This window comes from Perca flavescens, chromosome 6 (genome assembly GCF_004354835.1).
Source record: "Perca flavescens isolate YP-PL-M2 chromosome 6, PFLA_1.0, whole genome shotgun sequence".
NCBI lineage: Eukaryota > Metazoa > Chordata > Actinopteri > Perciformes > Percidae > Perca > Perca flavescens.
Genome location: NC_041336.1, coordinates 8730544 through 8745323, shown reverse-complemented (window position 1 = coordinate 8745323; position 14780 = coordinate 8730544). Strand labels below are relative to the sequence as shown.

Genomic DNA, 14780 nt, shown 5'->3' with positions numbered 1-14780 from the left:
TTTCATGGGGCGATAAGTAGGGCACAATGTTTCTGAAAGTCCAACAGAAATTGATTTAGTCATAGCTTTTTGTAGTCAAAAATGTCAACATGCTTTTTTAAATGAATTATTGAGTAGTTACCTGCATGTTAAATGAGTTACTTTATTAAATGCCCGATTCATCAAGCTGTGTGTTTTGAGACAATGACCAACAACAGACCACTATCTATCTCGCAGTAATGATAAATCTTAACCTTAAACTGGATTGACACCCACACCACATCAACAATCCTTTTAGCCTCTCTGCCAAGTGCTTATGTAGCCAGACATTTTTTTGTACAGTTCTCCACTGAGCTGCGGCTGTGGCAGCCAGGAGGTTAGTGTGACACAAAGCCTCCACAGGAGAAACACAAGGACACATGCTGTGCGACATGAGCACTGTGTGAAAACACATTTTTAAGCTGCACGTGTCTCTGACAGACACAATGGAGGCATGGTATGTTTACATGTGTGCAAAGGGACATACGTACAGAGGAAACCTATTCCTTTATCCGCTGGCGCTACGTGACAGTATGTCATGTCACATTTTTCAAAAAGGTCCTTTTCTTTTGCAGAGAGGATGGAGGAGGAGGTAGCCGTCAGGCCTGCCTCAGTGGCTCTAACAGTCGTCTGGACGTCTGGCCCAATCAATACTCCGAGACGAGCATCTGCCTGGGTCTCCAGTTACTGTACCTCTGTCCTCATAGCCTTCTCAGACTGTTCTGCAGACAGCCATGTGCTGCTGGATCACATCGGCGGCGGGGCTTATCACGGAACAACACAGGAAATGTGATGCCGTGTAGGGCGGGCGCTGACACTTTAATTTGTCAATGGTGATAGGGTTTTTGTCAAACTATTCCTGGAGTTCATCAGCCACCTGGCCTTATTTGCTCACTCCGCAGATGACTTTTCAGCCCTCTTGAGAAACGCACCGCCACAGTGACCTTGATGCTAAATCGCTGCATATTTTTCATCATGTGCGAGCAGCTGCGGAGCGGGCACCACGTTGCCCTTTGGTTCAAGACTGCAGAATGCGCTGGGTACTGATGAACCTCTATAAGAGGTATAACAAATTATTCTCTTTCAATAATTGACACCATCACTTGGCTCAAAAAGAACAGCAATGAGGTTATTCAGAGAGCTGTAAAATCTAGCAAGAAAAAAAACTAAAAACAAACACACAAACTTAAAAGCCAAGCTGAGATACAAGCTTTCGGGGCAAGTCTACAAAGATTGGAGAGGCAGAATAATAAATAGAAAGGTAAACAGAGAGACCGGTAGTCAGAAAGATTGGAGTTCTAGGGAAGGTCTCTGGTGTATTTAACGGACTGCTAGAACTGTAAAGTTTGTGAGAAATCTGTACATGCCAATTAAAGCAAAAGCTAAAAACAAAATCAGTACTTTATCCAGAGGGACAATGATAGGGTTTGCAGGTTACACCAAAGGAATACATTTGCATAATTTGTGAAGCTTTAATGCTTAGAAATACATATTTAAACTGTATTTTTCTATAGTACCTCGGTTTGTTAAGTTTATTAGTTTTTGACATGAAGACATATTTATCAGCAGCAGAGTTTTAAATGCTGGTCAATATGACTTTTAAGGTAACACTTGTATCTGGAGAAAAATCGTTGTATATGTGGAGCTGCAATCTGATCTTAAAAATGCCTCAATGCTAAACCGCTCGTGACGACAACTTATCGTTTTGATGTTTGCTTATGTAAAGTGTTTGACAAAGCATCATAGCACACACCCAAGACCCAGAAACACTTACTCTCTTCCAATGTACACTGTGAACGTTTTTGGTGCCTTGAATTTATTTTTCCTTAGTGGCCTGGCTGCCATTCAAAATCCAAACAAATGTGTTATTTTTTTTTTTATTTTTTTTTTTAAAAAGGACATGCAAAAAAGACCCAGATTCCCTTTTAGCAGAATAAAGGAAACGGAAAGACTTTTAAAAAAACAACACTGTAAACATATGTAAACCATCTACAGCCCCACGGGGGCACACTAAAAGACTGGTATCTTGAAGCAGGTGCTGACATATTTAACACTAAAATAATACAACAGTGTCACCGCCTTGCTGATGTGTTACCTTGTAGGGTGTATATAGGTTTATTCTTGCTCTTAAGAAATTCAGAGGCTACTATGAGGCTCCAGCAGTCTGAGTTAGACGAATAAAGTGTATATTTTGTTGTAGGATTTTTTGAAAAATTGTAAACCTATTCTTTAACAAATGCATTTAACTGTATAACAACTCACTGGTGGCATTCACAAATGAGGTTTTTCTCTGGAAGAGATTCACTTTAATCTCTACGATTTAATTTCCTTGCTTCTGTCTCCGTGATTTGGTATTGCAGATGTCTTCTCTCTGTGCTTAAGCCCTTTGGCCATATGCTCTTGCCGCCCGGACCATGACACAAAGGGCTTTTAATCAGTCTTCTCAATGACGGAGCACATTCTGTCATTAAAAACACTGGAGGCTTGCTTGAGCCTCTCCCTTCCAAGTCTTTTGACTCTAGCTTGGCTTCAGATTGCTACATCTACTGCTGCCTTGCAAAATGCATTCTGATACTGTCCACAGCACAATTCTTCTCTCTCTGGGTAAAGAGTGCATTTCTGTGTAAATGTAAATGGACTGTATTTATATGGCGCTTTTCTAGTTGACTACTCAAAGCGCTTTAACCATAACCATAAACCATTCACACACATTCATACACTGTGGCCGAAGCAGCTGTACAAGGTGCCACCTGCTCATCAGATAAAAACTCATACATTTACACTCCGATGCACAGCATCGGGGGCAAATCGGGGTTCAGTGTCTTTCCCTGGGACACTTCAAAGTGTCCCAACCTTCCGATTGGCAGGCGACCGCTCTACCACTGAGCCACAGCCACCCCGAGTTCTGTGTAAGACTGTCCCCTTCTGTTGCGCTCAAATTGTTTCTGGATAAATCCTATCGGAGAAAAACCAAACACACTGGAAAACAAGTAAATAGTAACTGAATCTGTAGCCTGTAACTATGTTCAGGCATATGGTTTATACTACAGTAGAAAAAGGGCTAATGTGATGTTACAAATAACCTATAGCAACTGCTTTTATAATCTCATCCAGAGCTAATTTGTGGCAGACATAATATCCGTGTCCACCTCCGTTTTGGCCTCACCATTTCAGTTTGGCAAGCACGTGCAGCGAGCTGTGCAAACAGCCAAAAGCTAAAAAACAAAGATCCTGTTCCATCTCAAGTAGACATTTTGGATCCCAGCCAAGTGTCCAAACAGATCAATTTTAATGTGCACAGGAGTTATGTGAAGGGTAAAACTGACACAACTTTAATGGGCAAATATATGAGGTTTATTATAATTGAATTAATTTGGGTTTTGGCCCTCAAAGTAAACATTATTCAATAGCATAGAACATTACCATAAATTAAGCCTAATTTGAGACCCACTCTAAAATAAGATTCACCATTTTGTGACCTTTACGTGTTGTTTAAGACAAAAATTGACCCTTTGCTCATTTAAATTGTAATTATAAACAGCCTGGAGTCGGCTTTGGAGGGCTTCCTGACTTTCACCTCAACTTGAAGCGATTCCACCCTCATTATCCACATTTACTAAATGTTTCAAACCTGAGCACGGGGATGCCACTGTTTAGGGACGGGAGGATTGAGGTTAAAGTAAAGCACCCATCGACAGCACCTGAATCCTATTCCTGACACAGATGTTTAGGCTGAGTGCTGTGCTGTAGGGCTGCAGCCGTGTTTGCTGACATTGTAGAAGCAGTTATCCTCTTTTGGAGGGATTTCTTACCCATTACAGGGAGATGATTTATTTAAACTCAGCTGCAGATTTGTTTTTGCACTCCATGTTCTGGGAGCTTTTCTGTTTCCCTGTGAATGTGGCAAATGTAAACACTAGTCCTGGTTATGGGGAGCGAGGCCTGCAGATTGTTTGTGCTGACAGTGAAAGAGCTGTTATCACCAAGCGAGGGCCGTTTTTCTCCTCGCAGCTTGCTGTCTGTGTTCGAGCGTGGACACGCAATCACATTTGTGTGTTCTTGTAACAAACTGGCTCCTTTCCAGCGGCTCCGATGTCTAATAGCGTGTGGACAACTCATAAAACATTGCATGCTGTGGGAGTTTTTTCTTTTGCTACGCTGGCATGTTTAACTAGCCCCGAGAAGTTGCATCACTTCAGCTTTCCCATGTTAGGATAATTAGCCGCTGATGAACACGAAAGTCAGCACAAAGTTTCTTTGAAATCCAAAGAGAAGCCTGAAAGGCATGTTTCAGAGGAAAAGTCGATATGGTTCTTTCTGTAATTATAAAGCTCATCAGATCACTGTTAAATACCAGCAAAATGTGGATCAATATAAAAAATTGTTCTTTTCACGGCTTGAGAGGAAAAATGCTGAAAAGGGTTCATACCATTTGAGAATTTTGATTATGTGTTTTCTCAGGTTTTCTTCATGTATCTTGTAGGATTTCTCTGAGGTGCTGAGGGAGCATCGCAACTCCCACACAGATGACTCTGCATATCCCCATCAGGAAGGCAGGAAATACATCACATCTGCTGATCGATATCCCCTGCTTAGTCCTCGCAGGTTCACTGAATATTAAGCAACCGTGGGAAAGTTATCCTGTCACGTTCCAGGTGAGGAGAGCTAAATCCAGCAATTATCCCATCGTCCCGCCCACAGAACAAACGCAGGTTTTTAATGAAAACAGAATAGGATCCATTAATAAACCCCTTTCATTTAACAACCTGCATTTTTATGATTAACCCCGACTAGGCGGATTGGTGCTCTCTGTTCTTACTCTATATAAAAAAAGAAAAGAAAAAAAAGAGTTGGTGATGTTCACTTACGAGTGTTATTCGTTAAGCTACAAACAGAAGCTATCATGGCTCAGTATTCACAAACAAAGCAATTACATTAAAGGGATTCTTCACCGATTAACATTAAGCTTTGTATCAGTAGAAACCAGGTAGTATTTTTGAATGAAAAAAGCCTCTGATGACGCAAAATGACGATTTTTGCATCAGACACACAATACAGCTATCTCTTGCATCAGGGGGACATGAGGGAGGGAAGCACGATCGTTCAAAAATACTACCTGGTTTCTACTGGCACAAAGCTTAATGCTAATCGGTGAAGTATCCCTTTAAGACCGATGTGGTAACTTGAAACCCGTTGGTTGCATTTTTAATCCACAAACGTCAAACGCCAGCAGACATTAAGACATGCTACCAAATGGCTTGGCCAAACCGTGCAAGCTTGGCTTTGACCACTTTGTATGTCAGATATTCTTCCACTTTGGAAAACAACAGGAGGGTTTTTAGACTAGTTCTACGAGCCAGATAGACTCAAATATGAGACTCTTAAGTTTAAACGGTATTACTGTTAGCACAATGAAGCACAGTGTCTTCACTGGACTGCAGTCGGACCAGATTTAACTGGGAGACGGTGAAGGGGGCAGGAGGGGGTTTCCAATTTCCAGATCCATAAATCTTTATATCGATCTCGACAATTTCCATTTATCTAGATTTGATTGTATTCATTCAAATTAGATCTTATCTACAGATTTAAAATCCAGGTCTTGAGGGGATGACTTGCTCATTTGCCAGGTCAACAATTCAATGTAACGCAGTTCAGTGTAGTTTTTCCACTTAATCATACAATTCCACACACTTTATTAAATGTGAGAAAACTGAAAATTATTACCATGACATCCGTTGAGGTCCAATTATCGCCGTATCGTTGAGCTGGTGTTGCTGTTGAGCTAAGCTTGTAAACTGTTTTGTGTTCCCGCATTAGGACAAACCTCAGCAAGCTCACATTTATCAACCTGCCCGGTAAATCTTTCTGGCAAAGGCTCAAGAGATCCAACATTAGCGAGTAGAGCACTTTCTGTTTGTTGCCCTTTTAGAAAGTTTGTCAACTCCTGTGAGCTAAGATACTGTTTCCTGTTACAGCCCCACATGATTTAAGCCTTTTTTTTTTTTAAATCCCTGCTCAACCCAGCTGTAAAGAAAACCCAATTGGGGAACATTTTCCCCTCCCTGGGAAACTGTCTAATGAGCGATGCCAGTCCTGTCAGACAAACTACGATCTTACCAGAAGTCATGAAAAACACCCATGGGGATTTTAGTCAAGCTGTAGCAAAGTCTCATGGGTAAACCTTGGTAAGACAACAGCTCTGTGAATTGAACAGCCTGCTTACAGCACATGCACAGCCTGCTGACATGTATGGTGCGTCAGTAATGGTATGCGTCTCTATAGTAGGCTGTGTGTCGCGGCTCCCAGGGTCCCACCAGCCTACCATTAGTCTGAGCTCTGTCTCTCTGTCAAAATCCCTCAGCATCCCTCGGCCCCTCCAAGCAGAGAGCCTCTGACAGTTAGCAAGCGCCTCCGCTGCACACATCATTGATACTAATGGGGACGGAAGGCTGGCGCAGGGTGGCATGTGTGTCAGAGTTTGCTGCGGTGTGTGTATATCTGTGTGTGCGTTTGTGCATATGGGGGTAACCAAAGTCAAGATTACACAAGTGGAGCATGTGTGGTTGCTCCGCGGCACGGAGATCAATTCCTGTCGCTGCAGCAAATGGCATGACAACCAGTCTCCTCCCCATCACCATCTGCCTCCTCTGTGCCAATTTGTAACAGCACATCCAAGTGTGGCCTTGCCCTCATTTAACATTGAGCGGGAGCACAACTCCGGGAGGACCAGGAGGAAGAAAAGGAAAGAATGAGAGAATCAGGGTACTGACAAAGACCGCAGCCCTCGGGGCCAACAGTGAGAGAGGTCAACTGGAGTTTATCGGAGGGCAAAGACAAGAAGTATACACGGGGGCGTCCTGGTGACCCAGCTGGCTCAGATACCTGCAACACCCTGGATTTAAATCTAGACCGGGACCTTTGCCACATGCCTCCTCTCTCTTCCGAAGCTTTGTCTGAGCTTTATATGCAAAAGTATTAATAAAAAATAAATAAATAATAATAATAAAACAAACCGACAGCTGCATTCTCAGTGTGGCCCTGACTTGGAGAAAGGTTTCTTTAATTTGGTAGCTGAAAACACCGGTGCCAACACTAGGTCCGTGCCAACAGGTGGTGGGGTGTAGAACAGGGTTAATGTGTTATAAAAAAAAAAAACATGAAAAATTCTTCATAAAACTTACAAAAAAAAATTCCTAAAGTAGTAAGTTAGTGGCTTTCAATCACATCATGCAGTTATGAGTTTCATTCAGTACATTTGCTTGTAAACGTGTGCAAATTAAGACAGAGGGCAGGGTTTACCAAGAGCTTCCTGATGTTTTTGTTTGGTATGCAAAGATCTTTTTTTTTCCCCCCCATGTTAAGAATTTGGGCCATGAACAAATGTTCATACATCCAAAACATGCAGCAAACTTATGGTTGAAAAGTCAATACAATTCACTTATGGTGGGAAGAACACAGTGCCAGTATTGTCAAGTGAGTGGGTGACAAGATATGAAAGCAATGCCACTCAGTCTCTGTCTGCCTCCATCTCTCCCTCTCTCACATTTTTGGCACGATAATACCTCTATTCAACTCGGCGGTCTGATCATGTTTCACGCTTGTGCACCCGCATTGACTGCTGTTCGGTCCCATTTTACCCCCTTTGATACGTCTTTGTGTCATCAGTAATGACAGGCAGAAAATGGCCGTCCACAACGGGGCCCTCGTGCCACCGCGATGCCAGCGATTCAGTTCAACACCTCGTTCTTATATCCTCAACCTTCTAACCAAATCGGCATGTATTGTTTCCCCGCTGTCAGCAGAGAGCGATGCAAAAGTGGTGGGATTCCATTCACTTTGACTGACGCACAATACCCTACAATGGCCTTGTGTCGCACATACGCACGGCCAGCCAAAAAAAGGGATCATAGTACAATAGTGCCGCTTTGAAAGAGATAGCCCCGACGTGAACATTCGCACAGTCAAATCGCTGCAAATAAGAGCTCATGGGTACAATGCTCGCCCCAGAAAAACAATGCGTTTGTGTTGCAGAGAGCACGTCTACGTGTCTATTTGTCTACCTGGGTGTGTGAGGCAGAGCTGTGACCGAAAGCTCATGAGAGTCTTTGTGCCGCTTCGGAAAAACACTAGAAAATTATGACCTGCACTGGCTTATACAATCAGGTATGGGTGTAATAACAGAGGGCCATTACCAGACAGTGGCAGACCATTCTCTCTCCGTTATTGTGGGCCAAACTGAGCCTCACAGGATGTGAACTTGGTTTTACAGCACATAAATATGTCATTATTTCCTGCATTCATCTTAACGACCAACAGTATTTTGCGTTTTATTATTTATTTTTTCATTGGGAAATATATACAGTTTGGGATATTGCTGGAGTTGTATTGATTGTCTCTGTCAGACAATAACTGATAGTATTTTGAGATACTGTATTGATCCTTGATTGAGAAGGCTGGTGTTTTTGCTTTCCCCAAAACCACAATAAGGTCAAAGCGCCAAATAGCTAAAACTGGTGATATGTGTGTACAATGCAAAAAAAAAAAAAAAAAAAAAAAAAAACAGGAAGCATAATTGAACTCACAGAGAGGTTTTGTCACATCCAACGATCCACTAGTCTTTAGCCCCTCGCACTTCTCTCAGGAAGTGACCTCAGCAGGGCGGGGGTCTTGGAGGCGGGGTTTTGAAGATGGGGCAGTTAGTGGGGCGTCAGGGGTTGAAACCCCTTTTGAGGTTCTACCTCTAGGAAAGTCTTCAGTCTTCAACAAACTTCCTGTGAGAGCAAACACACACAAAAAAAGAAAAAACACATGAGAATGGACAACACCACAAGAGAAACAGTGGTTTGTCTCTTTTTGCTTAAAAACAGGGCCGCTGACCCTCAGAGCCCCCATGGAGAGGGGCTCCATCTCCTCTTAGTGTAATCTTCTCAGTAACTCTGCTGTCAGAACATCACAGCTAACACAAGCAGAGAGGCCATAAATGGAGCCAGATGTTACAGGCCCAAATATGGCAACGATAGGAAAAGGGCCAAGGCGTTTTGTGGTTCTGGAAGACTACAAGATTTGCGTAAATGAGTTTTTCCTTGGCGAATACAGGTATATTCAGAGAGACCGCATGAGAAAAATTTGTTTTTTTGAACATCATGGCATCTAGGCTAAACACCAAAACCCCAAGTATGAACCTGAAAAGGAGTCTCCTTTAAGTGAACCTATGCTAAAACATATACAAATATTATATAAAAGTTTGCGTCCAGTCTGTATACTTGAAGCACATACAGTAATGAGTTGATTATTCAGTTCTGTCCAAACCGCCGCCCACACTCTGTTTGAGACCAAATGCAAAATCTGTTTTAATAATTGACAATATGGAGGTAATATTGTGTGAGTACCAGGACTCATGTACCTTAGGATGTCTGCTGCAAAGAACAGCAATGCTCAGAAAGACTATGAAAGCTTCATAGCCAGGTATCAGTGTAAACTTAATTTACAGTTATCTTGTTTGACGCCAGCATCATCCATGTTTTGTTTTTTCCAGGTGACTTCTCATCATTCATCATGTTTGCTGGTAACCTTTTTCCCCACCAAAAAATATTTCTATTCCAAACTTTCATTAGCCTGAAGCTCATCTATGCTCTCAGGAGACTCATTCATGCAGCACAGCTGGGGTTTACACTCGTTAGTTCATCTCACCAACTGTATGCTGTCATCATTTACCCAGCCTCCCCACGGGAAAAAAAAACAAAACACAATCAACACTGAAGACAATTCATGAATGATGAACTTCCTGCAAATCGATTCTTGCAAGTTCTGCAACCCCCAAACACACAAAAAAGGTGTCTCTGATGACCAGTGGTGACTAATGGCCAGTGGCTCATGGATTTTCTGTAACTAAGCTTACCTCCTACACAGATTTCATCACCCACACACGCATATATTGGGGGAATGGAGGTTGGGACCGCAGAGCGATTCCTTACATCCTCAGCCATGGATGAAGCATACCCAGCTCCCTGACTCACAGCGCGCAGCAGATGAGCTGCATTGCTTTCCCAATCCCTCCTGAATGAGGCAGCTGACTGCAGCTGCCGTGAGCTCAACACCGCCGCTGACTCCCATCGCAGCTTCATAAAGCCACTGAAGGCCTGTAAATACTTAACAACCCCAGCCTTCAGCAAATTAAGCTGAGCGGTGTGACAGCCCTGGCATGCTTGCTGATGGTGACTTAACCTGTGTGGTGTAAAGACGGCAGCGCTGCAGTCAGAATGCGTGGCTGGTTGGTGGGAAGGTTATGGCCGCCGTACCAAATGACACCAGGTCTTAGTCACGGGGAGTGGCCTGGTGTAGTGGTGAGTGATTTCACCTCTGAAATTGTATTTAAAAAGATGACTAAACCCCATTACACGCAACTTCTGACCACTTACTTCCACCTTCCCACACATCAGTCACATTGTGGACAGGCCGCAGCTGCTTCTCTTGTCAAAAATCATCACCATCAATAGGGCTGGGCGATAAGGTCAAAATCAGTATCACACTCTTAATAGGAATGTTTTTTTCAAAGCAGAGCTACAGATGGGTGAAAAATGTAAGCAAAAACCAAGAGTGTCTTAGGCCACGTCCACACGTACCCAAACAACCTTTCCCCCCAGTCTTCCCTGGCATCGTTTCAAGAAGGTTTGCATCCAAACGGCTCCATTTGTAAATGACTCAACACGCTACTTCATATTCCAGGCCTATAAGGTGGCGTTGTTTCTGCTACAGAAATTCACCAAAAACGGAGAAGAAGAGGCAGAGCTTGGACATAAATCTTGCGCGCTGTTTACAAACAGTAGAAGAAGAAACCAAACACAAGAAGACGACGACGAAAATGGCTAGTGCAAGGAAACCAGAATTGTTTGTGGGGAAACATCTGTTGTCTGGTAAAACTCGTGGTGCATTCGTAGTTATTGTAAAATGTCCTTTTCTCGTTTAACAGCAATTTACTGGTGAAAGAAGTTATTGGTAAAAGTTATTGCCATTACATTTTTAATAAATCATTTTAATTCCCCCTCTTTTTTTGTGCTGATCCAAAAATCGATCTGATCCGTGACTCAAAACCGTGATCCGATCCAACCGTGAGTTTTGTCCATTTGTCATCCAAATAATCAAAGTGATGTAAGGCAAAACAGGTTATAAGGACAAAATTCTTCACAACACTTCAGTAACACCTTTTTAATAAAAATTGGCTTGAAATCATCAATCACAATGTGATCATATCACAGTTAGATTCCACAGAAAGTTGACTGGTTGAATTATTGCCCAGGCCCTGTGAGCACCAAAGTCATAACAGCATGTCCTCAAAAACAACACGTAGACTGGATAACCCACACGATTAACAGCCGCTGGCACAAAGGTTATATAAATTAGAGTTACCACATTCAGTTAAAGAGGACACAGGATGGCCCTGTGTGTGTTTGGAAGGTAACAGTTAACCATGAGGCAGAAGAGGTTTTGTTGTTTTGTTCAGCTGTTCCTCCCCCCCCCGCTGGTAACTTCAGCTGCTGGGGCTATTATATTGGGTGCTCATATAACGCATGGGAGATGAAGGATAATGTTGCCGTGATTGTTTCATTGCCACGCTGCCATTATTGTGCCCCAGCGTTAGTGGCGTCCCATAATTTCTAATCTCATTTTCTAGAAATAGTCCCCCAGAGAGGCCCCCTTACCCCACCATAATAGTTTTGAGGTGAGCCCCATTAACCAAATGAGCTTTTCGGAGCACATTCCTATTAATTCCACTCGTACAATCCCTCATCTCCTTCAAACATGAGCAGCACACTTTTAGGATATTCAACTTCCCCCAAGCAAATTTGGCAAAATCCTTCCCTTACCAAAATAACCCTAAAGCACCCTAAACAGATTCATCCCACACAGACTGACACACCACATTTCCTATCTCCACTCCCACTACTCTGGATATTTCCCTGTAGGCCTTGCAGTGCTCACTGGGTTGTGGTAGTGATCAATGGCCCCTGGCCACGGGCGTCAGGGGGGCCCTGGGCTCCAGGAATGGAGGTATTAATAATGCAAGTTCCAGGCCTGTCATATCCCCCATTAGCACAGAGGAGGCGGGAGGCCTAACGGATGATTGATTACTAATTAGATTAATTGCAGCCTTTTAGAAAAGGAGGAGAATGTAATAGACTGGGGGGGCCTGACAAGTGCAAGGGGAGAGGAGCCTGGCCGGCTGAGAAATATCCACCAAAAAAAGGACTTTTCAGATTAGGAATCACTCATCTCCTCTCCTCTGAGATGTACAACTCAGGAAAGAATAGCCAGAGTCCGTGTGATAAACAAGAATTCAATCAAAGTGCAACCCACTATTACTATTGCTTTAAAAATGTCTAGTAAATGCTCAATTCTCTGCAGGCCTCTCGCTACAATGCACCTGCGTACTAAAGAAAACTACTCCGCTGCACTGACCACACTGCTAACTGAAGAAGACACTGCTGTTATTTGCCGTTTTCATTTGAGACAATTTCCCCCTCCCATTCGCACATTTGTGTCTTGTTAGCTATCACTATCTGGAAAACATGACATGACAAGGCCCACTACTCTCCAGTTTTCATGTAATGTGTGTAATGATAGGGTTGCTGAACACAGCCATTTGCTAAAGGGTGCAGAGGTGTGGGGAGATTGAGTTCCACTTAATCTCCCGGTTGTCCTTTGGAGATATAACTAATAAAAACACACATCAAAGCTGTGGCGTACATATTTGAGTCTGAGGGGCAAACTAAATGTGAAGCTGCTGAAAGAATCTGCAAATATCAACAAGATTTTTTTTCCAATCTCAAATGTCTAAGACACTAATTATTGTTGTAACTCAGTTTGGACTAAAAATGAGTGTGTCAGGATTCCAGACTGATACTTGCATGTAATTAAAAATCAATTACTGGCCACTTAGTGTCATTGTATAACCTCCAACATGATAAATGTGATGCAGTTTTATTTGAGGACATTTATTGCAGAATTGATCAGGACCTTAACTGGCAGTCTGTGGGAAGTTGTTCTACTTAATTCCAATTTCCCTTGGTTTGAATAACAGTAAACAGCAAAAGTGTCTCTTGGTCAAAACGTTCTTTTGGAACATTTCCATCCTCGTATCAAAATGAAACACTGGATACTTTATTAACTCCGGCATTAGGCTTAGACATCACATTCGTTCAAGCCCTGTATCAACATCACCACTGCAATTATTTTTTCAAAATCATGTCTTCATTCCCAACAAGTGGAGAGGCAGGCACGCGTGTATTAGTTTCTGAGTACCAAACTAATTGTCACATTGGTATGGCCACACTCATTACATACACCCACACTCAACATAAATAGCCTCACACTTCTGGGGGGGATAATGTCATCCAAATATGGAGCTGCATTGCATTATTGGTCTCAGCCTGCCTCTACACCGTCAGACCATTGCGAGTCGTATCCTGCTCTGCTGACTCTGGACAACCTCGGGGACCAGTCTCAGCGTGCATTGGTATGTTTAGCACAATAACGGCGCCGTTTTCCACTTCTGGAAACAAATGATTTTCTGAGAAGCCTGTCAGAGACACAAAATTGGCCCAAATGCAAAAAAAAAAAAACAAGGAAACACGTCCACATCCATCTCACAGCTCTTACTCAATGTCGTCATCAGAAATGGGAGGTGGAGCGCAAATTAGGATTGGGCTCTAATACGGTGTACCGCGTACCAAGTCTTAAAAATAACAATGGTATCAGTTTCAATACAGTCATAAAAAATTATGCAATGCACTTATATAGGAGACAACGATTAAATATGAAATACAATTTATGTAATTATCTGTGGCTGTCATCACGTGACGGTGTGGAGGAGAAAGTAGATTTTTTTAAGTTGTTATGTTATTATTGTTTCAGTATTAGTGTTTGGTATTCAGTTTCTGAGTTTTCTTCAACAGTTTGGTGACGCCGTCTGAGCCTTACGTCATACTTTTTAATTAGTCACGGTAATACCGTATAGCGCGGTAAAATAGGGAGGTTTAATGGTATCAAAATTTGGATACCGCCCAACCCTGACGCCAATGATGGACTTCGCCAACATACAGTAGCGCCTGCTTTTTGAACCACTCATCTAGTGTCATGAGTCGTAAGGAGACCGGTCCTTCTCAGTATCTTTGACAGTGAGATGAGTCTTTATGCTTTTTCTTTGTCACAAATGAGTTCTTGAGGGCCTGTCAGGGTGAAGTGCCAACTCCCCCGTTGGGAGGCAGTTCTGAGTCAGTCCCTCATATCTGATAAAGCTGCTCTCTGCTTCACTCTACCGCTTTAGCAGCAAATGTCTAAAGATGGACCTTGGTTGGACTGCCAACACTGGACTCTGTTGGCACATCATCCCAAAAGGGCAATAAAGCCAACACATCCTGCAGTCAGAAACTGCCAAGAGTTGCCGTTGGCCTTCAGATGGCTCAAGGACTGCGTGAAATCATGAAAATCCCAAGACAAACAATCAAAACCCAATCCTTGATACTTTTGAAAGAAAGCAGGTTTGATGAACTAAATATATCATCCACCTCAGCTTTCAGTGGGTTAATACTTTGGTTTTGGCGACCGGTTCCCAATTCTGACATCATTGATTTAAAGTAAAGACCTGTACCCAATTGAAGGTAATGCCAGATAATCCCAATCAGACTCACACATGCACCCTGTGACCCAGCACTTGCTGGAAGTCGTTTGTGGTCGATACTGTAAGGTTTGACTTGCTGTAATAA

The 14780-nt window shown here is 42.8% G+C and overlaps 1 protein-coding gene across 5 annotated transcripts in view; it reads right to left on the bottom strand.

Annotated features, from left to right (window-relative positions):
- Positions 1-14780, bottom strand: part of sema6cb (semaphorin 6Cb) — a 167724-nt gene that overhangs the window by 89415 nt on the left and 63529 nt on the right. For all 5 annotated transcript variants that reach the window (XM_028579971.1, XM_028579970.1, XM_028579973.1 and 2 more), the window contains one exon: positions 8601-8789. The gene's annotated coding sequence lies outside the window, so the exon portion shown is untranslated. The remainder of the gene's footprint in view (positions 1-8600; positions 8790-14780) is intronic.